At 47.4% G+C, this 25049-nt stretch overlaps 1 protein-coding gene across 3 annotated transcripts in view; it reads right to left on the reverse strand.

The window, feature by feature from the left end:
• STAMBPL1 (STAM binding protein like 1) overlaps positions 1 to 2544 on the reverse strand; it is a 281826-nt gene extending 279282 nt beyond the window's left edge. The window contains exon 1 of one of the 3 annotated variants that reach the window (XR_013594758.1): positions 1870 to 2445. The gene's annotated coding sequence lies outside the window, so the exon portion shown is untranslated. Of the gene's footprint in view, positions 1 to 1869 lie in introns of all 3 variants that reach the window. The other 2 variants (XM_078642881.1, XM_078642880.1) reach the window with 2 other exon arrangements.
• Between the last annotated feature and the right edge of the window lie 22505 nt (positions 2545 to 25049).

Here is a 25049-nt window from a genome sequence, read left to right on the forward strand (position 1 = left end):
CTTAAGTTGTCAGGTCTGACACCTATGGAGTTAGCCCCGTCATCCAGCTATAAGGCCTTGTTTTGCCGGCTCCCAGGACATCCCACCCTTCTCTCTCCCTGACGCAGACACTTGGAAACCATCTGATTCCTGGACATGTGACCAGCTAAAAGCAAAGGATGCGGTCTTTAATCAAATATTCCACACTCCTTGAAACATTCATATTTGAAAAGTCTCTCTATTCCTGCAACCACGAGGTAGCAAAAGTCTTCCAGAGAAAGCAGAGCAATTGAAGACTCGCTGCTACTGGCTGTAAAACACACGTGCTTCAGACAGACCCCCCCCGCCCCCCCATGCAGCTTCCTGTGAGGAGTACTCTACTCAATTGTTATGGTACAGTAAAGAAAGAGCGGCATTTCGAAAGGTTTAACAAATAATCTGCCCTGTGAGGTGTTATAGTTGCCAAGGCAACACCCGTCGCTAGTCCGCACTTCTATAAATGTGACAGCAAGTCCTTGCAAGAAAGTTGCCATCCTAGCTCTGCAAAGACGAGCCCTTCTCAAGGCCATGTTGAAGTTTCTAAAGTAGGTCGGCCACTTGCCTCGGAGGTCTGTCTGTGTCAGACGTTTGAACCAAGTGAGGGCCGATTGGGTCTGCCAACCTTCCGAGGTCTATACATTGAAGACCATGAAGTTAACCAACAATATCACACATACTATAAAAGTGTTTTGTGGCAAGTACACAATTAATAAACGGATACAGCTGGACCTTTATTCTAAAATATAATAATTCTCTGAACACACGACAGTAACATAAGAAGCAGGGCGGTGGAAATGGCACTAACAAGCACCAGCTGCTGCTCAGTGGCCCTCATCTCCTGCCCCGGGGGAGTAGATTCCGCCTGACCTCTGGGAGGCTCGTCTGATTCATGCCTCACACCAGAAAGAAAGCACTGTGACAGAGCAGCGAGGGAGGAAGAAAGACGCCAACCCCCAACAACGCCTCCTCTGCTCTGTTTACCTCTCACGCTGGCCCTGGGCAGCAGGCCACTTAAAGCACTGCCTGGAGCTGCACGCGCGCATGCATCCAGAGCACGCACAGCACGGAAGTCCAGGAGATGGGGTACAATAAGTGCAAAGGAAGGCACGTTCATTTTCCACATCAAAGTGCACCTGGCCGAACGGAAATTAAACAGGAGACGGAAAATTGTAAGGCAGGCATCAGTGACTCCCCCTCGTAAATGTTGTGTGGCAGCATGCCCAGGCTACGCTGGCACGCGCGCTTCAAATTAGCGTTTCTCGTCGCATAAACTCAGCTGTCAGGCTCTCTTTTGTATATGTGTATATATACATACATAGAGATAACTCTAACCACTAGTATATGTAGTAGACCTTTGTACTCACTACCATTCCTATGTGATTCTTAGAGTTTATCCATTTGTATCTCTTCCTTGAGTGAATTTACAACTTGTACATTTGTAATTGTTTATATTTGTATCCCTTCCCTGTGTGACTTTACAACTTGTACATTTGCAATTTTTTTCTGTTTGTATCTTTCATGTAACTCATGTAATCCTAAATCCTTATGTATCGCAACTGGTTCTTTTGTAAAGCGCTCTGACACCTTCGGGTAATGTTCGCGCTATATAAAATCGCATTAAATACATAAATAAAACTCCTGCGAGGACTGTGCATGCCTCATTCTTGCAGCTGCATTGAGCGCGTCCTGTGCGTGCCAGGATGGGCAGGTGTCTCTTCCAAGCAGCTTCCTGGCTGCTGCTGCAGCCTTCGCCTGATCCGCCCTCGCTCACCTGGCACTGCCACGCTGCCCCCACTCCCTCCCCAATCACCCCCAATAATGGGACGCAAGGGCGGGCTCCAGGGCACTCACCAGTCATGCTGCTGCCTCCGGGTGCACTGCCCGTGCCCCGGCTGCCGTCACACCGACCCTCTTCCGGGGCTTCCCGGCAGGAGAGCCTCCCCCTGATCGCAGCTTTGCTGGAAAAAGCTGCAGTGGCCTCCGGCGTGCTGTTGTGCGATGGAAAACAATGTGAGCGCACAAAGCAGGGGCCTCTGGGCGCAGCACGCTCCTCGCTGTTGTATTTCTGCTGGACGGTCCACCCCCAGATAATAATAAATCAGCTGTTGTTCTGTCAGCCTCGATTCGCCACTGGCGTGGGCAGAAGATGCTCCAAGCTCACGAGGTTGGCGTGCGTGGGGAGCCCTGGGCGCAGGGGCTCTCTGCCGCAGACAGGAAAGAGCAGGTTATCCGGTAAGAGCCGTTTAAAGCGACAGCAGCACTCCTTCAGCCAGGCGGGTGTGTGTAAATAAGGCCCCACCCCGAGCCAGCTCTGGCCGGGAGCAAAGCCTCTCAGCGCCAGGGAAAATGTCCGCAGCTGCTCCCAGGGAGGCCGGTGGCAGCCGGGCCATGTGCTGCTCCCGAGCAGCCTGCTGCCTGCCTCCAAGATCCGCTCTCAGCTCCCCCGCCCCGACTTGTCCTTATTCACCTTTGCGTCACCCGCGGCTCCAGGGGTGACCGAGCGGAGTCAGTTGCCAACCAACTGGGACACGTGCCCAGTTTCACAATTATGACTTTGAGGAGGTATACGGGTCACGTGAGCGTCAGGTAGAGTCTGCCCGGGAGGGGAGTTTGTGTACAAACAGGGATGAGCAGCAGCACCGGGTCTGCCCACCTGCCGGCTCCCACGCCTGCCGTGTTCCACTCACTCACTCTGAAAGAAGTGGGCATCTGCCCACTGCCCTTTTCTACGACCCCCGAACTACGTGCCAGCCGCTGTCGGTTGCCTCCGTATTTCCTCGTGAACGTATGGTTGCAATTTGTGAAAGGTTAAGAATGTATTCAAAAGCTGAAAGAAAGGTGCTATACCAAATTACAATTTTCTTGCAATTCAAGACGACTTAACTTCTTCCTGAAACCCATTTGAGAAGCAGCTTCCCCTATAAACCGCAGCAGCACCGTTTATTATTTTCATTAACAAAACTGATGACGTGTACATTTTCTTGCAGGCATTCTTATGTCCCGCTCATAAAGCATGTTCCCGTGGCTCAGGTCTAGATGTAACCAATAAAGCAAGTTTGAATCTTTTTGTGGCCACTTCAAATCTTCATTCTCCCCATGTTGATACAATGTGACTCAATACATTGGGTAATTTTGAGCATCTGTAAATAAAGTAAGCAAATACTTCAGTTTGTTTTCTGTGCTATGGAATTGTAACCATTACAATGCGTTTTTATATTTTGTATTTTATTGGAATTTTTAAGTACAACTATAATAGTTGCATATCAATTGAAACAGTTGATATTTGTCAGGGAAGACTAACTCTTGTGTCTTGCTGGTTACAGTATAAACTACTATTTAGAAACAGGTAATCCCAGCAAGTCCTAGGCAAGAAGTAAACAGCTAAGACGTGGCGTTGTAGAAGGTGTACACAGTACATACATCCAAGGTAGTCTCCCAACAACCATACACAGTAATGAAAACAAGCATTTGCAATGCAATAGGTCTCGCAGCATTAAAGTTTGAGTTATTGGCATTGTAAATGACAATGCTTTGCATTATTTTTTTTTTAATTTTCAATTGGTATATAAACATTGTTTGTGAATGGCAGCGGGAGGCAGAGACAACTGCACACGAGAGAGGCTGAGAGGTTCAACACGAGGGAGGATGCAAATTGGTGCACACAGAGGGACGGAGACAGGGGGTGTAGAGGAGCACACAGGAGGACACAGGAGGGCATAGGGAGGCACAGAGGTCATACGGCAGAGGGAGAGAGGAACACACACAAGCAAGGCTGTGAGGTGCAACACGAGGGATGGGGCAGATTGGGGAAGGCAGAGGGACTTGTGGAGAAGTGTGGCTCAGGGGTTAGAGGCAGCAGACCCGGAATCTGAGAGCGGTCCTGGACCAGGGTTCAATTCCCCGCCCCGGCGGGTCTTGGGCTAAAAATTCCACGGACTCGATAATTCTCACCCTGGTGCCTCCTCGACTCACGGGTTCACACTCTGCAACTCTGGGCAACAGCTTGCTTAATCTCCACAACGGCCCCTCGCGGCGGGATGCCTGACTTTCACCTTGTGGATACCCTGCTATCTCACAGGGGAATATCAGGAAGGGTTCCCTAAGCAAGCGCCGGGACACCTGCTTTGCGGGTAGCTGTGCGCTATATAAGCTCAACTACATTTACATTTTACATTTACTTAGACGGGGGTGTGTAGGTGCACACAGGAGGATACAGGAGAGTCCAGGAGGAGTGCATAGGGAGGCACAGAGGTCACACAGCCGGAGGCACAGAAGAATGCACACAAGAAAGGCTGAGAGGTGTCACACAGGCACGGGGAGCAGATTGGCACACACAGAGGGAATGAGAGAGAGAGATTTAGCACATGGGGACAACCCAAGACAGGGGACGGCCCGCCGCGGAAGGGGAACCTGGGTGCCCCCAATTTAACCAACGAGGACCAGAGAGGCAAGACGGCAGTGGAACTCCCCTGCCCCCAGGGGGAGTGACTGCTCCTGCTGGAACATATTTTGGGGGTAGTGACGCAGCACTGCGGAGGGATAGGGGCCCACCTTGCCTCGGGGTGTAGCAGCATCGCATTGTGGAGACCTGGGGTCATACCCTAATTCAATAGAGCAGAGCCAGAACACTCACTTGGGGCAGCTGCGGGACTCTTGCGACAGCGCTGCACCGTCAGCCAAGTAAGGACATCTGCCCCTAATACGTAGCTACCTTTTTAGCCAGCACTCCCCTTGTAAATAACTTCATTGCGTGATTTAAAAAACTATTGCAAGTACAACATTTAAAAAATGTCAAAGGTTCATTTAAAAAATTCAATTAAAAGTGCATTTAAAAGGGAGGATAAGTAATGTCCAATATGGATAGTAGTGACAGGTGTGGCCTGCCAAGACGTTATCCCAACGGGTGATCACAGACAATGGGCCCCTCACAAAGTTTTTTTACTGCATGATCCATGAATCTTACAAGGGCACAGTTTAGTTTAGTGTTCCTAGGATCGAAACAGGCTAGGACCGCTGCCCTACACGTTCTGATCATTTTTGTATTCCAGAGGTGTTTGAGGAGGGCCCGTCTTTCAGTCAGCAGTTTAGGGCAAAGACAAATGATGTGTATTATATCTTCTTTATGATTCCAACAGAGTCGACATAAATCTCGTCCTTGCTCTCTTTTCCATTTTTGCAAATGAACCAACAAGTTAAGAACTCCCAGTCTCAATTTTAAAAAACGTAGTTTCGTTCGTGCCGTAAAGGATACGGTTAAGTACTGCTGTGGGATTAACAAAGAATAGGATTGCAGGGTCAGCCACCCGTGACTTCTTTTAGCAAGGCGTGCCTTGTCTTCGACTATTGAAAGTTGTTTGGTGCTTATTTTCGACAGCCTTTTGAATTCCTTCTGACTTACGTGCATGCTCCAAATATCCTTTAGGCATAGACGTGTTAGCCCTTTTGCCCAATATTCATGGCCTGCTCACCATGTGTTTGTCTCGAGGCTGGCCCACAAGTGATATCCTAGGCTACCTTCCGTCGACAACCTCAGTTTGTGACAACACACAAGAAAAGTCATGGCCCTAGCGAGTGGTTGTTGGCAAATTCCCAGTTCCAACCTAATTTGTGCCGGTGATGTTTGGGTTGGTAGCTTGAATACTGATCTGTATAATTTTATGATGATTTTTTCCAATTGGCCGCTATCCAGACCTTTTAGGACTTCGCTGCCATAGGTTAGGGTAGGGATAATTTTTGCCTGTGCGACCTGTATTGTTGGTGCAAAGGTTGGGCCTTGTAATTTCTTCTGAATTGAACTGATTGCAAAAGCAAGTGCAGCACCCTTCCTTTGTTGCTCTTCCAAGTGGGATTTATATTTGTCGTTGTTATTGAAAATAACTCCCAGGTACTTGTGAGTATTCGATTCCACAATGCTTTCCATGTTCAATTTCCAAGACAGCTTTTTAGCTTTACCTGGATGGACTAACAAAACTTTGATCATCTTGTTGTTGATTTGAAGCTCGTTTTTAATTGAGTATTCAGAAATCGCATCCTGGAGCCTTTGCATTCCAAAAGAACAAAAGTACCTGTCAGTCGAATACCGCCGAGGTGCTCAGAAATAGTGCTGGAGAAAGGAGTGCACAGACAAAACAATACAACAACCAGATAAATCAAAAAATGAATTGACCATCAACATTTGCTGATTGAAGTCCTATCAGACCAACCAAACAAGGCGGGGCCTCATCATGTAGGACACTCAGGCCATGGTCAGTCTACAGACGCCCAGATGTAAATTGGCGATGTATGACTGAGTAATGGTCTGGACACCACAAAAGTTAATATGGAAATGGTACTGATAGGTGCAGTGCAAACAAAAAATACATAAGTATAGTGCAGTGGCTAAAATGGCTGTCGAGGCAAACAAAGACCTTTATTAGTGCTTGCCTGGACGTCAGATTAAAAATAGTGTTATGACAGCGTAAAATAATCACTGTCCTGCTCGCTTGGTGGAAAACAAAAATAAGGCCAACATGTTTCTGCCGTACTGTGTCAGTACACCGGCATTCGTCAGGGCCGAACTCTCAAATGCTACTGCAGATCACACTACCTAATGTGTAGAAAAAATCATAAATATAGATAAACTAAGAGTGGTCGGACACGACCATCCTACCGCATCTTCTCAATCTTGGCAATGGATGCGAATGGTCTTCCCTATAGTGAAGAAGTGAAAGAAATACAAACGTCAATTGTATGAACACGTGGTACCTATCAGATCACAGGCGATCTAGGTTAATCACATATGTCCTAAGTACCACGTATTAATCCAGTGCATCTCCAGCAATCATTCCAGCAACCTACGACAGACCAAGCATAAACTTATGATGATCATTCTAGTGGCGCGCAAACTACGTCACCACAAGTTACTACAGTGTAGAATTACATAATAGGTGAAAAAATTATTAAGCACTTACCCATCAGCTTGTGGGAAGTAAGCCTCACCTCACCCGGCAACTGCTCGGACAAATAAGGCCCCGCTCTAGACGTGTAAAAAGAGACAGTTCCTAGATCAGATCACTGTCAATGTTTTAGTACACTGTACTGTCTACCTAACCCAATAATTTTCCGAATAGTCCACAGATGGAATCCCGCCATGCGAGAGAAAGATGGCCACGTTTAGATGAGTTATTTAGGACAAAGTCCCAATGAATCTAGCCACATATCTAGTGACTATAGACACAATCCTTAGTTAAACACATACACTTACAGAGTGTATAAACCCTATAAATATAGATATGGTTGGGCTGTAGATATAGCAATAACAGCCAGGTATACCTCCACTAAGGGATGTGCAACCTCAAGGATATATATATCGTTTTGGTGTGTAATACAAACGAAAACAAAGAGAGAATAAGTAAGCAGTATAGCTCCTCACCCCTTGTAGTATATCTGAAGTCAAGCCGTGCACAAGCCCAGATAACCAAACTGAGCGGAGTTTGCTAAAAATGCCCATTAGGTCACACACACCCACTCACAACTAACCTGTCCGTCGGTACCTCAGGCGGGTTCACGAGCCGAAGGGGAGGCACCGACGGACAGTTCCAGGCCAGTATATATACTGGTGCTAAACGGTGTAATGCAGGGCAGCTGGACCGCGTCCCGCTGCAAATGCGCCTGTGTATTGACGAGACACTACCCTGCGCATGCGCGTCTCTGCAGCCGGTAGTGGCGCGCATGCGTGGAAGCCTCAGTAATTACCGCCTCCCGCGCCACTACCCCTGCCGCGCACCGTCTCAGTGCCGCGCATGCTCACACCATCATAACTCAGAAAGCTGTGTGAAGCCACCGATTCACCGCGCATCCAGGGCGCACATTAGCCAATCAAGCGAGCGCGACCTGGCAGAGGCAGTTCACATCATGATGTAATAAGGGCAAAAACTCACCCCCGGTGTACCGTCCTCAACTCAGAGGACCAACTTGGTTATCCATTACTCACAGAGAATCGAAACCAGGAGGAAGAGAAGCTAAATGTCCTGAGTCAGTCGTTTCTAGTGCTACAGTGTGATTGTTCAATGTGTAGTATACCCAAGCTTAAGTAAGTAACTAGGTATGCACAATCTACGTGTCTAGGTCCATATGTCTCATCATTACTAGAAACATCCCCATAAGTAAGTGGGGACCTATAATGAGCAGAGTTCCACCAGGCAGACCTACTCGCCAGTAGACGACTAGACAAAGGAGCCTACCTAGGAGAGAGCTGATGGCCAAACTCATCAAAGAAGGGGGCGGGGGGGGGGATGGTGTAGTGATTGTGTGCCCCAGGAAAGGAGTCTATATAAATCTATTTGACCATAGAGAAATGCGGTCCACTATACACCCCATAGGTGCTGACAAACCCATACATGAGTCCCCAATACTAGCGGGGGCAGTTACCAATTGGCAGGTAGACCATTGGGACTAAGGTCCCAGTGTTAGAAAGTACCTGCTCAGTTCCCGGGGGGGATAGTTAAGGAGTATCGCAATGGCAATTTGCATTCCAATCTTTATTTTACTGAGGAGGACCACGTCATCAGCGTATAAAAGGTTTGACAACAGCTCAGTCACTTTGGGAGCATGAGAGTTAACCTTAGTTAGGGCGTCTGGAAGGTCAGATAAAAATAGGTTAAAAAGTATCGGGGCCAGGACACAGCCCTGCTTTAAGCCTTTTGTCGTCGGGATTGGGCGTGATCATCTTGAGCTGTCCCCGATCTTAATCTTGACCCATGTGTCTTGATGTAGGAGTTGTATGGCTCTTAGGAGGTCAGCTGGAATATTGAGTCTAGACAGCTTCTGCCATAGCTTTGCTCTATTCACATTATCAAAGGCCACTTGGAAGTCGATGAACCCCATGTAGAGTGGGCAGGAGCTGGACCTCGCTTGGTCGATCAGGCAGGAGAGGGTCATCAGGTTGACTGAGGTGCCGGTGTTGATTGTAAAGCCAGTCTGATTTGGAGGGATAACAGAATTATCGTCCGCCCATGCCCTAAGTGAGTTGAGCAACACTCCCGCGAAGTACTTAGCTTCATTGTCGATAAGGGCAATGAGGCGGTAGTTCCCAGGGGATTTTTTGTCTCCGCCTTTGAAGATTGGTGCGACGATTGATCCCCGCTAATCGGGCGGTATGATGTTGTTGTGCAGGATTGAGTTAAATAAGGTGCATAACTTCTCAGCCCAGAAGGTTACGTCTTCCGTGTACAGTGCTTGTGGGATTCCTCCTGGACCTGGCGCCCCGTCCTTCTGACCCTTTTTGATCAGCTTTTCAATTTCTGCCTTATGGATGGTTGTGAGAGCATTACTGCTGTGAGTCAAAGGGCACTCATTTCGTAGTTCCATTTTTTGATCTTCATTAAGGCGTTCCTTCATTAGGGGGTTTGTTGTGTTCAGGTCTGGTGCCCGATCAGCATCTTTTTGTGCCGCATTGTCATCGGAGGGGGAGCTCTGGTGGAGAATGTTTGCTTCCCGATCATTGAAGTGAAGATAGAGGAAATCAACCCACTCTGACTCCAATATGCATGAGGAAGCGACTTTTGTAGGAAACAGTGAATCGCTGAGGACACTGAGCGGACTGTAGCAGCATATCTGAATTTGTGTTCAACTTGGAGTCAAGCTACACTATGGGAGCATGGTTCATTGTAAGATCTCTCTTTGTATGTAATGGGGCTCTCTTGTGTGTGTGCTGGAGGCGCCGTGTGTCTGTAAGTGTGTGCAATGATGTGTGTGTGTGCAATGGTGTGTGTGTGCGTGCAATGGTGTGCGTGCGTGAACTGGTGTGTGTGTGTGGTGGACTCGGAGTGTCCCTGAGTGTTCGTGTGTACATGTGATGAATCATGCATGTGTAAAAGAGCGCCAAAGGCTGCGTGAAATTATTGTATGTGATGGAGCGCTCCTGTGTGTGTGTGTGCTGGAGGCGTTGTGTGAATGTAAGACTGTGTGCTTTGATGGAGCAGTCGGTGGGGTGGCTGCCTTGGCCTGCACCCCCTGCGGTTCGTAGAGGTCTCCGGCTGGGGGCTGCAGCCCTCTCTGCAGATCTCTACCCCTCCTCCTCACTCTGACCCGATCTCGGCTCACCCTTTCCTTCGCAGTCTGAAAGTGATGCAGTCCGTGTTGATGCAGAGCCCAGTCGAGTCCTCATTCCACATTAACTCTGCAACTGCACAGTGGGGTCAAGGAGTCGTGAACACACTTTAGGTTCTGTTCCCAAAACTAAGCACTTGCACACAAAGCAATCATCCCACTGTTGAAACCATTTTTAATGACATCTTGCAGAGACGCACTAGCAATTTGTGCAAGATCAGATCTACCAACTGTTTACAAGTCCGAGTCAAGCTACACTATGGGAGCATGGTTCATTGTAAGATCTCTCCTTCTATGTAATGGGGCTCTCTTGTGTGTGTGCTGGAGGCGTTTTGTGTCTGTAAGTGTGTGCATGGTGTGTGTGTGCGTGCAATGGTGTGTGTGTGTGTAATGGTGTGTGTGCGTGCGTGAAATGGTGGCTAAAATCACCCTGACATAATCTTTCTAACCCGCTTTAAAAAACAAAACAGGGCTGAATGAACAAAAGCAGTGATTCAACTATTGCATTATCCAGTAAAATAGATTGATGTATTGTAAATTCTTGATTTTTTTAATGTATTACGGAGCAAATTTAAGTTTTGAAAGTAATTGGAGTGCTGCAAAATGTTGATCTTTTGTTTGTTTTGAATATATCGAGTGATAAAAGCCTGTTTCCTCTTATTGTTAACCTTGTTATAGATCAACAGATTTACTAAAAACTTGAAACTTGACATGCTGTGGACGGGTCTCTCTCGCCCAGGGCCTTACAGTGTAAACAAGAGACAACTAATAGTAGAGCAGGGAACTGTCAAAGGAGGAATAAACACAAGAAGAGATTCTGTCACTATTACTGTGGAAACTCGCTCGATTCCCACTCATTCACTTGGCCATCTTTATACAGATGGTGCGGGGGAAAGGTGCACAGGCCGAAAACACGGTACACAGCAGGCTGCTGGGACCAAGAGCCCTGACCAATGACGACGCCATGTGAGCAAGAACACACTGTGTGCTGCGACATTGGCGAGGCACGCTACTACTACAAAAGAGATGGAACAGCAACAAAACACAGGTAGTAAAGTAAAGGCATGTCACAGTAGCGAGGTAGACAAGGGATGTGCCACTCAGTGACAAGGAAACAAGCACTAGACAACAATCTGGCCGAATACCACACCTCACACCCTGCATCAACCAGGGCGCAGAGGAGCCCTGGAGCAGACGTCAAAGGTGACTGAAGAATCACGTGAAAGTTACATGAAAATCATCTTATCCACGTCGCCAAATGTCATAATGTAACAATACCAAACCACACAACACATAAGAACAGCTGCGGAAACTCAGGTGAACCCCCCCCCACCCTCCTAAATCTCGCCCCTTACCCTGTACAGTGACCCCCGCTATTCAGCTAAGCTTTACAAGTGCCCATAAATACACATACAGGGGAAGCTTGGCAAAAGCACATGAGATCTACACAGGAGAGAAGGGAAAGCTGACAACACCAGGGACAACGGATGAGACGGCGAATCAGAGGGTGTCAGCATCAGGGAACAAGACGTGCGCGCGCACTCCCAAAAACGAAACCTATTGTGGGGCGGGACTTCCGTCTTGTGAAGCCCGTGCCCACGGAGTGCCTGGCCCATGGAGCAGTGGTAACGCGGGGCTCGCATGCCCGAGGGAGAGCCCCGCGTATGCTGCAGATGTCCGGAGTGGCGGTAAGTGGCCCTTACTTGTAGGGGGGGGCAGGGGGGGTATCGGTGCGCTCGTGTGTGTGTATGTGTGCGACGGTGGGGGGTCTCTGTATGTGTGCGTTCGTGTATGTGCGCTCGTGTGTGTGTCTCTGTGTGCGACGGCAGGGGGGTGTCTCTGTATGTGTGCGTGCGTGTATGTGCTCTTGTGTGTGTGTGTCTCTGTGGGTGCGCATGCGTAAGCAGGGGGAGGTGTGGCTGTGTGTGTTTGCGCTTCCCAGGAGACAGGAGATGGCCACAGCGAGCGCGTTCGCGCGCGCGTGGCCCGCTCCGATCGCCTTCTTCAAGATGTGCGTGGCCAGCTCCTGTCTCCTGGAAAGCTGTGTCGCTGACAAAAGGTCTCTGGCGAGACCGCGCTTTCGCGCGGTTAACGCCACAAGACCTTAAAAGGGATCATTGAACCTCATCTTTCCCAGGGACATCCAACATAATAAACTATGCTGCTTATAATGTCTTTAAATCAATGTGGCTTTGTTCAGTAAGTAGAAATGCGGTGGACCCCAGATACCTTTGTGTCTACTTGATTAGGGGGATTGTAGAGTGGTAGGTTTCCAGTTGCTCGTTACAGTAAACTTTGTCCGATACTGAGACTGAAATGGTGGGGGATTTGTTCCTCCGCGAAAGACAGGCCACTCTCCTCTTTGGCAGTGGTAGAGCAATGGACACAAAACAGCGTACATGTGATGGTATATATGCCAAACACCCCAATAAAGCAAGCAAGGGTGATGGGGAATAGTCATTTCAATATTTCTGAGATCTGGGTGAATATCCTACCCCACTTATTGCAAATCTGTGAACAGTTCCATGATAAATGAACAAAATCAATGTCTGGTGCTTTACATAGTTCATAACGTGAGTCAGAAGTTCATTTATATAGTCCCACTTTTGTGGATGTGTTTTACATTTGGTGCGCAAATTTAAAATGTAGCAGTCCCATTCAGCCATTTAGAGCAAAGACTCCCATCTGGGTACAGTAGAATAGCCAGTCTTTAGCCACTATAGCACAGGTCAATGCATGTCCCATCGTTCTTGTCGCCAGACATTACACGTTGCCTGCATAGTGGTGTATAATGTGATTACTATGTTTGTTGGAGGTAAGTGTAGCGACCAGGATTGAATATGTAGCCCAACATAATGCCCAAGGTTGGAAGTATACTAAAAGGTCAACCATGGGCCATTGACAACTCTTCACAATTTGTTTCCTACCAGTAAATTGGTCATCTATAAATAAATTCCAGGCAGTTGATAGAACTCCACTCCACAGAGAGCGAAGGAACATTTTATCCCTGTTAAATTTGTCCAATAGATATTGAACAAGTGATAGCTCTGGGGCATATCGGAAAGGGTATAATGATCTACTTCGTAATCCCTCCAACGTCAACTGTGTACAAGCGGTAGGGTTCATTTATGAATGGTAACATCTAGGGGCCAAGCAAATCAGTGCACATAGAGGAGTCGGGCCTGTCACATCTCGTTTCACTGCTCAGTGGCATGCATATGATGTAGAATGCTACAATAATAGGCAAACTGAGCCTGAGCACAAAAGTAATACAGCCCGAATTTAGGGGCAGCTAGCCAGTTTATACAGTAATGCTATGGTCTCCTGTTGTAATTTGGGCTGCTTACCTACTCGTGCTAGAGTAATCATCTTCAAACTCAAATAGTTGAAGATTTGTTTAGTAAATGGAACAGGAATATTGTAAAAGAGGTCGAATAGTTTGGGCAATATTATCATCTTCATCAGTGCAAGTCTATCCACCAGCGACAGTGGGAGGTCATTCCATTTGTGAACAAAGCCGTCAAGTTGAGAAATGACCACTCTTTAATTTTCAGAAATAATCGACTGAATGTTACAACTAATGGAACCCCCTAGATGTTTAAGGATAAGGGAATGTCTAGTGTAACAGGATGCTTATCCTGGAGGTTAAAGGGAAAATCATGCATTTATTCCAGAAAATGATTTGAATAATGTGAACTCCCTAATAATAGGGCTAATATTTTTAGTCAGGTTACGCCAGTAGAGGATGATATAATCCGTGGATAATTAAATAATAATATTGCAGCTGTGAAATGTAGGCCACTGTTTATATAAATTCCCTGATTGCACAGATGAGTGGCTCAGATGCTATAAAATTCAAGAGAGGGGACAATGGGTCAAGCTAGCTAGTGCCTCTACATATGGAGATAGGTCCTAAGAGTAGGCCATTAAATCTAATTTGAGATGTCAGCACAGTATATAGGAGTTTAATCCAGATTATCAAATGGAGTTGGAGTCCCATTCTTTTGAGTATAGAAAATCATAATGGCAACTCAAGGGAAAGAAAAGTCTTAGTGGCAACTAAGGAAACTGCCATGGCTGCCATATCTGGTTTGGGGCATTGGTGCAAAGAGAGTCCTTAAATTATGGGAAGTTGATTTGTCTGGGATGAACCCTGTCTTGGTCAGTAGGACCGAATCAGGAAATAGACGAATCAATCATTTCACCAATATTTAGTGAGGATCTTAGTGTCTATGTTAATAAGAGTAATAAGAGATAGTGGACTATATGATTTGCATTTTTTCCCTCAACTTCAATAAAACAATGAGTGGGGGAAGATAACCAAATTGCCTCATTGTATATGTGCAGGATTATGGGAGCCAATAGATCGGAATATGTCTTGTAAAACTATGTGGGGAGCCCTTCATTATCCTAGGTCTTGCACTTGGACAGGCCAGAAATCACTGGAGTGCTCTCATCAAGTGTGATAGGGTCATCTTGATATTGTTGCTGTGCATTATTTATCGAAGCTATTGCAGTGCAGTCAAAGTCTTTAACATAGTCATACTAGGAAGGGGTAAACCTTGAGGGGGAGAGTTGAGTATAGTAGGTGGCAGATTCAGTTAACATGTGTTCTGCCTCGCAGTAGTTGCACTCTGTCTATTTCATTTATCTGCTCAATATCTTGTGATGCATCCTTCTCAACACCCGCTCTGCCCGAAAACATGCCTTTGAACTCTGGGACCTACTTGACTCTACCTCCACAGACGTCGCCTTCCTGACGGAGACCTGGCTGAACCCCGCCTCGGCACCCGATATAGCCATAGCCGTCCTGGAAGGCTACAAGATCACCCGCAAGGACCGCACCAACAGAGTGGGAGGAGGACTTGCTATCGTCCACAGGAACACTGTCAGAGTCTCGACCAACACCGACGACACCCTCAGCACCGCCGAACACCTGCAATTCCAGATCCACACCGACTCCAACACCACCCTCAGAGGAACCCTCATCTACAGACCGCCCTGACCCCGACCACAGTTCAGCGACTCCATCGCCGACTTCGTCAGCACACACGCTCTCGCCTCCATGGACTACATCCTCCTCGGGGACCTGAACTTCCACCTCGAGAACAATGATGACACCAACTCCACCACCCCGATCGACAACCTAGCCAACCTCGGACTCAGACAACTCGTCACAACACCCACCCACTCCGCCGATCACACGCTTGACCACATCTTCTCCGCAAGCCCCCCACGTCTCCTTCAACCATACCACCGAACTCCACTGGACCGACCACCGCTGCATCCACTTCACCTTCAAGAAACCCACCATGCACCAACGCACCCAACAGACGCCTCACTGCTGCTGGAGCAAAGTCACCGAAGACCAGCTAACCACCACCCTCACCCAGAGGCCACCCGCCGACCATACCGACACGACACCGCCGCCCGCAACCTCAGACAGTGGATCAACGACTGCGCCAACACCCTCACCCGATCAAAAAACCCTCCAACAATCATACCAACAAGAAAGCCAGCTGGTTCACTGAAGACCTCCGGGCCTCTAAGCAAACCTGCCGAAAGCTGGAGAAGATCTGGCTCCGTGAACGAACACCGGACAGCCACGCCGCCCACAAGAATGCCACCCGCAGCCACCATCACCTCATCAGATCCGCCAAAATGGCCTCCTTCAAAGACCGCCTCGACAAAAACGCAGACAACAGCAAAAAGCTCTTGAACATCTTGAAGGAACTATCCAACCCCTGCTCTAACACCAACGACGTCCCACCCTTGCAAGACCTGTGCGACTCGCTGGCCGCAAGATCACAGACATCCACGACAGTTTCAATGCCACGACCGCCCCGACAACCACTGAGACCTCCGCCCCCACGACCACCATCCGCACCAACCGCCTGCTCCACTGGACCAACATCCACGAGGATGACACCATCAAGATCATGAACACCATCCACTCCGGATCTCTGTCAGATCCATGCCCACAACACATCTTCAACAAAGCCAGTACATCCATTGCACCCCATCTCCGGAAAGTCATCAACACCTCCTTCGAGACAGCAACCTTTCCGGAGAGCTGGAAGCACGCCGAGATCAACGCCTTACTCAAGAAACCCAAGGCGGACCTCAAGGACCTCAAGAACTTCCGGCCCATCTCCCTGCTCCCGTTCCCGGCAAAGGTCATCGAGAAGACCGTAAATGAACAACTGACCCGCTACCTCGAGGAGAACAACATCCTGGACCCTTCCCAGTCCGGGTTCTGCAGCAACCACAGCACCAAGACTGCCCTCATCACCGCCACCGATGACATCAAGTCCCTGCTGGACAACGGAGAAACGGCGGCCCTCATCCTCCTGGACCTGTCAGCAGCCTTCGACACGGTCTGTCACCACACACTACGAACACGCCTCCACAACGCTGGGATCCAAGAGAAGGCCCTGGACTGGACCACCTCTTTCCTCTCCGGCAGAACACAGAGCGTCCGCCTTCCCCCCTTCCTCTCCGAAGCAACCGAGATCATCTGCGGCGTACCCCAGGGCTCATCCCTCAGCCCGTCGGCACAACCTCAACATCCTCTCTTATGCCGATGACACCCAGCTGATACTCTCCGTCACCAAGGACCCCAAATCGCCAAAACCAACCTTCACGAAGGAATGAAGGCCGTTGCTGAATGGATGAGGAACAGCCGACTGAAGCTGAACTCGGAAAAGTCGGAGGTCCTCATCCTCGGATCCAACCCTTCGGCCTGGGACGACTCCTGGTGGACGACCGCACTGGGAACCGCTCTAACACCCACCGACCACGCACGCAACCTAGGGGTCATCCTCGACTCCACCCTCTCATGACTAAACAGGTCAATGCCGTCTCCTCCTCCTGCTTCAACACCCTCTGCATGCTCCGTAGGATCTACAAGTGGATTCCCACTAAAACGAGAACAGAGACCCAGGCCCTTGTCTGCAGCAGGTTGGACTATGGAAACGCTCTCTACGCAGGAGCCTCGGCCAAACTCCTGAGACGGCTCTAACGCATCCACAACGCCTCTGCACGCCTGATCCTTGACATTCGTCGCCGCAGCCACATCACACCCCACCTGAGAGACCTGCACTGGCTCCCGGTCAACAAGAGGATAACCTTCAAGCTCCTCACACACGCACACAAGGCACTCCACAACACCAGACCAACGTACCTCAACAGACGACTTAGCTTCTACACCCCCACCCGCCAGCTCCGCTCCACTGACCTCGCCCTCGCTACAGTCCCCCGCTTCCGAAGAGCGACCTCAGGCGGCAGATCGTTCTCCCACCTCGCCGCCAAGACCTGGAATACCCTCCCCATCCACCTACAGCAGACCCAAGACCTGCTGACCTTCAGAAAACTCCTCAAGACCTGGCTTTTCGAGCAGTAGCAGCATTCCCCACCCCAGCGCCTTGAGACCCTCACGGGTGAGCAGTGCGCTTTACAAATTATATCATTGATTGATTGATTGATGTACAAGAATGTCGAGCTACCATTGCAAGAGATCTACCTGGTCTTTTCCTTTTCCTGTACCCGCATGCTCTTATGTGCTCATGCATGTTTGGCCTCTTGGTCTGCTGTCCCATTGAACTCCGACAGTTTAATCTTAATATCTGCAAATAACTGGGTGGAGTTGTGCCTCATATAGTCTATCTCAAGTGTCTATATTTTTTGCTCAAGTGTATCTAATGGATGACTGAGCACTCTGCGCAGAACATATTGTTTCTCTATGCAAATCCCTAATATTTAAGTCTAGTAGGCTCCTCAAAGGGTGCCCACTGAGTCTACTGAGGAGTAATTACATTAAAAATAAGAAGTAATCTCCCACAATGTGACAGTGAGGTATTGGAAGGCGCGAAGCTCAATTACCAGTGTGAATGAGGAGTGGTCTGAAAGGGTACAGGATAAGTGTTGAATCAAAGTCGTTGAAGAGTGCACTTGTCCAATGTGCCCACCCAATAAGCCAGCCCAGCCCGTTAACTCTGGGTTGATGATATATTTGTACCTTCTCGCATAGTTGAGTATCTATTCCACATATACCTACCGTACCATATGTGTCTAAAATGTCCATTAGTGTCTGTGCTGCAGAGTCATAGGCTCTGCTCATGATGTGGGATTGATTTATGCCTTTATTAAGTACCAAGTGAAAGTCACCTTTCTACAAAGTAGATTGTGGTGACAAATCTCTTTATCTAGTGTGAGAAATTGCTCTCTTTTTGCATGGTTGCCCCCACTTTTTGCCAAACTGCTGAAGTACTTTGACTGAGTGTGCCATGGGTTCCTGCCAAACAGGTACCCAGGGCCTCTGTTCTTTCCCTAAACTGCATTAAAAATAAAACCCAATTGGCACTATTTGGCCACAGGCCAGTCCCATGTAAATGGCACCATAGGTACCAAGGGCACCAAGGCCAGGGAAGACCTCTAAGGACTGCAGCACTTATTGTGCCACCCTTAGAGACCTTGTACCTTTATACACACACACTGCAATTGCAGGCTGCTTGTTTTGGTGCATATCAAGCCCTGTGTGGCATGCCTAAAACCCACTGCCCTGGCATAGGTCAGCCACCCCTCTAGCTGGGTGCACTATACCAGTGGTGAGTGTACAGGTGAATTAGCCCTGTACCCCTACAGTGTCTAAGCCAATTCTTAAACATTGTAAGTGCAGTAATGTCATTAAGCTTAAATGGTGCTGGGAATATGCCATTACGAACTCCACAGCATCATAATGGCTTTACTGAAAAATGGTAAGTTTGGTATCAAACTTCTCAGCACATTAAGCCCACATTGATGTCAGTGTGGGAATTAATGAAAATGCACTCAGAGGGCATTCTAGAGATGCCCCCTGAAAAACAACCTACCACTAGTGTCCTGGCTGAGTGGCTGCTTGCCAGCTTCCACCACCAGACATGTTTCTGGAGCCCTGGGTAGAGAGCCATGCTGCTCTAGGGGGTCTTAAAAAATGTGCATCCTTGGGCGATGTGCCAAGCCCCCACCCCCAGGATGGGCAGGGTCCATGAAGGGGAAGCTTCAAATGCTTGCCGCCTTTGTAAGCTACCTCAGGCCTTTGCTGCTTCTAGCAAATGGCCTCCACCAGTTCTGACCCCCACTTTGTGTGGGAGAATCAGCAGGTGGTGAAGCACAACTCTCAATCCCTGCCATCTTGCAGATGAAGGGACCCAGCCAAACAGAGTGAGGAATATTCCTCCTCCCACTTGAGGGTGGTATAACAGGAGGTGTACCCACCCCAAGGAAGGGATCCATTAGTCCTAACCTTTACTTACCTGTAACACCCCTAAATATAGTATTTAGGGGCAAACCTGAACCTTGCCTCCTCAGACAAGAATCGACAAGAAGAAGAGAGGAAGAAGGTCCAAAGAAGCTGTGCTCAATCTAAGAAAAGGTGGATGCCCACTGACTTGGCCCCCAGCCCTACCGGCCTGTCCCCACCTCGACACTGCTCCAGCGGAATCCCAGTGTGTCCCGCAGCCAGCAGCCTCAAGAACCCGAAATACCTGCCCTGCCTTCCCAAACCAAGACTTTGTCTCCTGTGAGCACTGGATTTGCTCACCAACAGACTCTGGCCCCAGCCAAAACCCTGAGTCTGCACCCGATGCCTACGGCCTGAATTTGAGTGGCCCAACACCACGAGGATGTCTCTCCGGCGATCCTGACCTGAGATCTTGTGATGTCTGACCTACCTCAACATTCCAAACAACGCCTGCAGTCTCTTTCTGGAGGACCCCCCCACGACCATGACAGGAGCTGATAGGAAAACCTGATGCCTAACGACACCCCTGCACCTGACATCTCAAAGCCTTGGGTGGCCCAACTGACAGTGTCCCAGCATCCCCAGGCATCTCAACTTATCTCTCCAACTGGAGGTCACCTCCAGTAGATCTCGTCCCCGAGCGTGCAGTCTTTGTTGCAACCGGAGAATACCCATTGAAACTAGCAGGGCACCGATGCCAAAACAGCACCATGCACCCAGGCGCCACTGCAGGTGTACATTGGGTGCTAACTCGGATTCCCCTTTGCCCTGAGCCTAACACCAGGGGCTCTGCTCCCACAACCTTGTAGCCTGCTTGTGAGCAGCCACCAACCGGAAGCACTTTATCCCCCATTGGATAACATTGGGCCTCAGCACTCTGCACCCGGCCGCCCAAGTGTCACTGAGGGTGTTTCCAGAGTGCATCCCTTGACCCTGGGGCACCCCTGGTTCTAACCCCGGAATACCAACTTCCACAAGCCAGTACTTACCGGCAAACCGTTAACTTCATTTTTCTCCATAGGAATACATTGACTATTTTTCCTTGAAAATTGTTGTGTGTGTGGGGTTGGTTTGTATGGAACATTGAAAAACTGCATATGTACTAAAAGTGAATTACTTTCCTTTTGTCTAGGAGATGTCTCAGTGTGATATTTAAGCATATCACACTAATTATCAAAAGTGATCTGAAAAGTAATCTAAAAAGTAACGTACATAGTAATCTAAAAAGTCACGTACATAGTAATCTGAAAAGTAACTGAAAAGTAATTTTGAAACATTGACTTACCTGTAATTCAATCAACTGCATTTGAAACTGCATTCAATTGTAAAACACTGCATACAATTTTGCAAAGCATCTATTTCACTTACCTGCCCCAGGCTTGGCTTGGTTCTAGAAATAAAATAACAAAATAGTATTTTTGATACCAAAAAATTGTTCAGTCTTTGAGTGTGTAACATCATTTGCTACCTGAGTGTGTACAACAAATGCTTAACACTACCTTCTGATAAAGCCTTACTGCTTGCCCACACTACCACAAATAGAGAATAAGGTGCTATCTACTTTTACCTCTGCCTACCTTTGGAGTTCCACAGGACCCTGTGCACACTATACCTCATAATGGTATAGTATATACAGAGCCAGCTTCCTACATCTAGCCCATACTTTTTGTAAGAAAGCTGAATCATCTGTGTGGGGGTTTATACTTTTACAACTATGAAGTGTTTATCCTGGATAAGCCCCTGCACAATATTGTTTCTCTCCTGGGAGTCTTTCACCATGTGGAATATTTTAAACTTGATTCCTCATTTGATCAAAATGGCAGTGCCACTAGCATATGAGGAGTATGTAGCATATGTGTGATAGGCACATCACTTGAACACAACTTTGGATATAGCGGAGTTTGTGAAATACATTTCTTAAAGAAGTACAAAATTGATCTTATGTCAATCCAGGTATGCCAGAATTTGCCTGATTTTTTTGAGTTTCTAAGCCCTCTCACATGCCATATGAAAATTGTAAAGAGTTGCCTTCCCATATGCATCTAATCTTAATGTGTCAATATAATAACAATTGTTCCATGCCAAGTTACCCATTCAGCCAGTCAATATATCTATAACACTCACCAGCAAAAAGTATAGTTTCATTTGGTAGCGTCTGCATGCTTGTAACACCACTAAGATATCTCCTTCCCCTTCTCACTCTAGGCTCCAAAACCTGACAATGAAAAATATCCCTACAGAAACCACATAACAATTCAACAGTGGCATAACATTACCACAAATAACCAATATACCAGCTGAGCTGGTTAAGGAGGGAACTCCTAGTGGCACCATGAGTGATGACGAACCAAGCCCACTTTACAAAGGGGTGTTTGCCCGGAAAGGATCATCTGTACCAATGCAATGACCATCTACTAATAAATAAGTCGACAGTTGTTAACATAATGGCACAATAGATACTCATTTGCAGTTCTTAAGTTGGTTAGAATGAGGATATGACCTCAATCCATATGTCTCAGTCCCTCGCTTAATGTGTGTGTGAGCCTCTATAGGAGCTCTTTCTGGGTCCAACAAGTATCTGTTTTACCAAGGGGACAGCACTCCTTGGGGTCAGAAAGATATGAGGTTTGTTGCAGTGTATAATTTTCAGTCTGGCAGGATAGAGCATGGCATAGGAGATACCTGCTTGTCTGAGTTTATGTTTAAGGGGAAGGTATTCTCCTCTGGCATCGAGCAGAGCCTTAGTAAATTCTGGAAATGTTGAAAGAGTCATCCCTTTCTATGTTAAAGATTATTTCTCTCTAGCTATTCTGAGTGTGGCATAGCAATCTCCGAAGTTAAACAACCTGACTAGTATGGGACGAGGCTTAGAGTGCGGGGGAGGTCTAGGACCCAAGAGTGCATTGGGCTATCTCAATGCCAAGCAAGTTGGAGCAGCTCTCCATAATGAATAAAGATTTAAGCACTGTTTCTGCAAAGTCAGCTATGCTGCCAGTGCTTGTGGACTCAGGGACCCCAACCAGGCATATGTTATTGTCCCTCGTTCTGGCTTCTAAATCTTTGGTTTTTGCTTTATTTATGTTAAGAACTTTGGCCATATGTGAAAATTTCTCATTGGTGCCTGTCATATGGTCCTCCAGTGTAGAGATGTAGGAGTCAGTGGTAGAAATCAGTTTTTCTTGTTTATTGAGCTTAGTAGTCATTGGGTCTACTTGTGAGGTAAGTGAATATAGTTTATTATTGCTAGTGCGTAAATCCTATAAAAATGTTCACACATTTTGTCACCATAAAACTTACTTAGAGAACCTAGAAGTTCCAGTTTAGAATAGAGCTTTACACAACAATTACATTAACAATTGCTTTTGATGTTCAGTCTGTAAAGAGAGGGATGGTGAAGTTCTAAAGGCTTATTTTCTCTTTTTAGTTGATTAGTCAGTATTTTTGCTCTTTTTATACAAATTAGTGGCAAATCAGTTACAGAAATAATAAGAAATAAGATTGATTAGAACAAGCTTAGAGAAATAAAAACAGTGTGTTCCATTCACAGTATAGTCCCTATTCTAAACTAAAGGACCTATCCTATCATAACAAGAACCCATAAAGAATTCCTTATTGTAAAGAGCAAGAAGAAGTTGGAGGAAAGTCAGATAGCTAAGGTAAAAATCGAACTCCCCATAAAGGATAGATCTGAAAACTCAGCCGAGTTTTCTGGACAATAGCAGTAGCAACCTTCTATGCCGGTGAGAAGGAGAGAATTACAGCTGTAGCTATAATCAGTATAAAACTGAAAATCTCCTCAAAGTGTAAGGAATACAACAAAATCAATGTAAGCAATAGTTTATGGCATATTGGACTAGCTCAACAAAGCGTCAAGGGGCACGGCAGGGTAGGGATGCATTGAATGAAAAAAAAAACCTCTAGCTAGGAATACGTACTATATGGAAAAGCAGCTAAACATGTTGCAAAAACGGATGAATGTGTCATCAGCGTCCAATTGTGAGAGATCGTTCGATGGCCCACCATCTTCCTCCTCTAGTCCCATGGTAAGAGTTCATGTCAGCATTAAGTCAGTTAGAGATGGCAATAGCATATTACAAGAAGTTATACCTATGAAGGTTCTCATGAGAACCTTTTGCAAGCCTACTCTGTTAGCTGTCTGGTGTCCCATCCTATAACAATGAAGTACTCTATTAAATTAAACATTCAAATTCTGGTATATCCTGGTTAGATCACCAAATGTAAGCTGCAGCAAGCATTTCCTTTTCATAAATACACTACTTCATTATGTTTGTGTGTCAAAGAAAACAGTCTAAATAGTGAAGTCATATGGCAAGAGAAAAGAAGACATACATTATTCAGGAAACAGCACATTTCACAAAAAGTCAAGCCCTTGAGTTCGATAATAACGTTAAATCACTATTTTCTGAAAAGCAATTCTTTTCTCAAAGAGATAGAGTAGAATAAAAGAATAGTGCGGCCTAGTAAGTGGAGAACTATATAAATGAAAGCTTTCTGCAGAAAAGAAACAACATTTTTCACGTTTGCATTTTAAATAAAGCGGTACAAAAGGGGGTGGTGATGGACGGAGCATCGGAATCAATCAAACACTCACACCCAGTCAAAAGATCTGGGTTTAATCCATCACCGTTCTTTAGCCCACTCTGCCACCCCAGTTCAGACATGGCTATATGCAAATCAGTCTGACCCTGTGCCTCATGGGAACAGTGCAGCCCGAACTGCCAAGCCATGCCTTCCCTGGACCGAAAACAAGCTTCCGAGGACCGGTTTCTGGCATTCCAGCCGTCTTCAGCCCGGCTTGCTTGAATCCAGTGGCAAAGTGAGCAAGGGACTCACGTCTGAGCATACCCTGCCACACTTGTGGTGGCCAAAAGCGGTACAAAAGGGGGTGGTGATGGACGGAGCATCTGAATCAATCAAACACTCACACCCAGTCAAAAGATCTGGGTTTAATCCATCACCGTTCTTTAGCCCACTCTGCCACCCCAGTCCAGACATGACTATATGCAAATCAGTCTGACCCTGTGCCTCATGGGAACAGTGCAGCCCGAACTGCCAAGCCATGCCTTCCCTGGACCGAAAACAAGCTTCCGAGGACCCGTTTCTGGCATTCCAGCCGTCTTCAGCCCGGCTTGCTTGAATCCAGTGGCAAAGTGAGCAAGGGACTCACGTCTGAGCATACCCTGCCACACTTATGGTGGCCAAAAGCGGTACAAAAGGGGGTGGTGATGGACGGAGCATCTGAATCAACCAAACACTCACACCCAGTCAAAAGATCTGGGTTTAATCCATCACCGTTCTTTAGCCCACTCTGCCACCCCAGTTCAGACATGGCTATATGCAAATCAGTCTGACCCTGTGCCTCATGGGAACAGTGCAGCCGGTCCAGGGAAGACATGGCTTGGCAGTTTGGGCTGGACTGTTCCCATGAGGCACAGGGTCAGACTGATTTGCATATAGCCATGTCTGAGCTGGGGTGGCAGAGTGGGCTAAAGAACGGGGGCAGAGTGGGCTAAAGAACGGTGATGGATTAAACCCAGATCTTTTGACTGGGTGTGAGTGTTTGATTGATTCAGATGCTCCATCCATCACCACCCCCTTTTGTACCGCTTTTGGCCGCCATAAGTGTGGCAGGGTATGCTCA

Source organism: Lissotriton helveticus, chromosome 5_1, assembly GCF_964261635.1.
Source record: "Lissotriton helveticus chromosome 5_1, aLisHel1.1, whole genome shotgun sequence".
Taxonomy (NCBI): domain Eukaryota; kingdom Metazoa; phylum Chordata; class Amphibia; order Caudata; family Salamandridae; genus Lissotriton; species Lissotriton helveticus.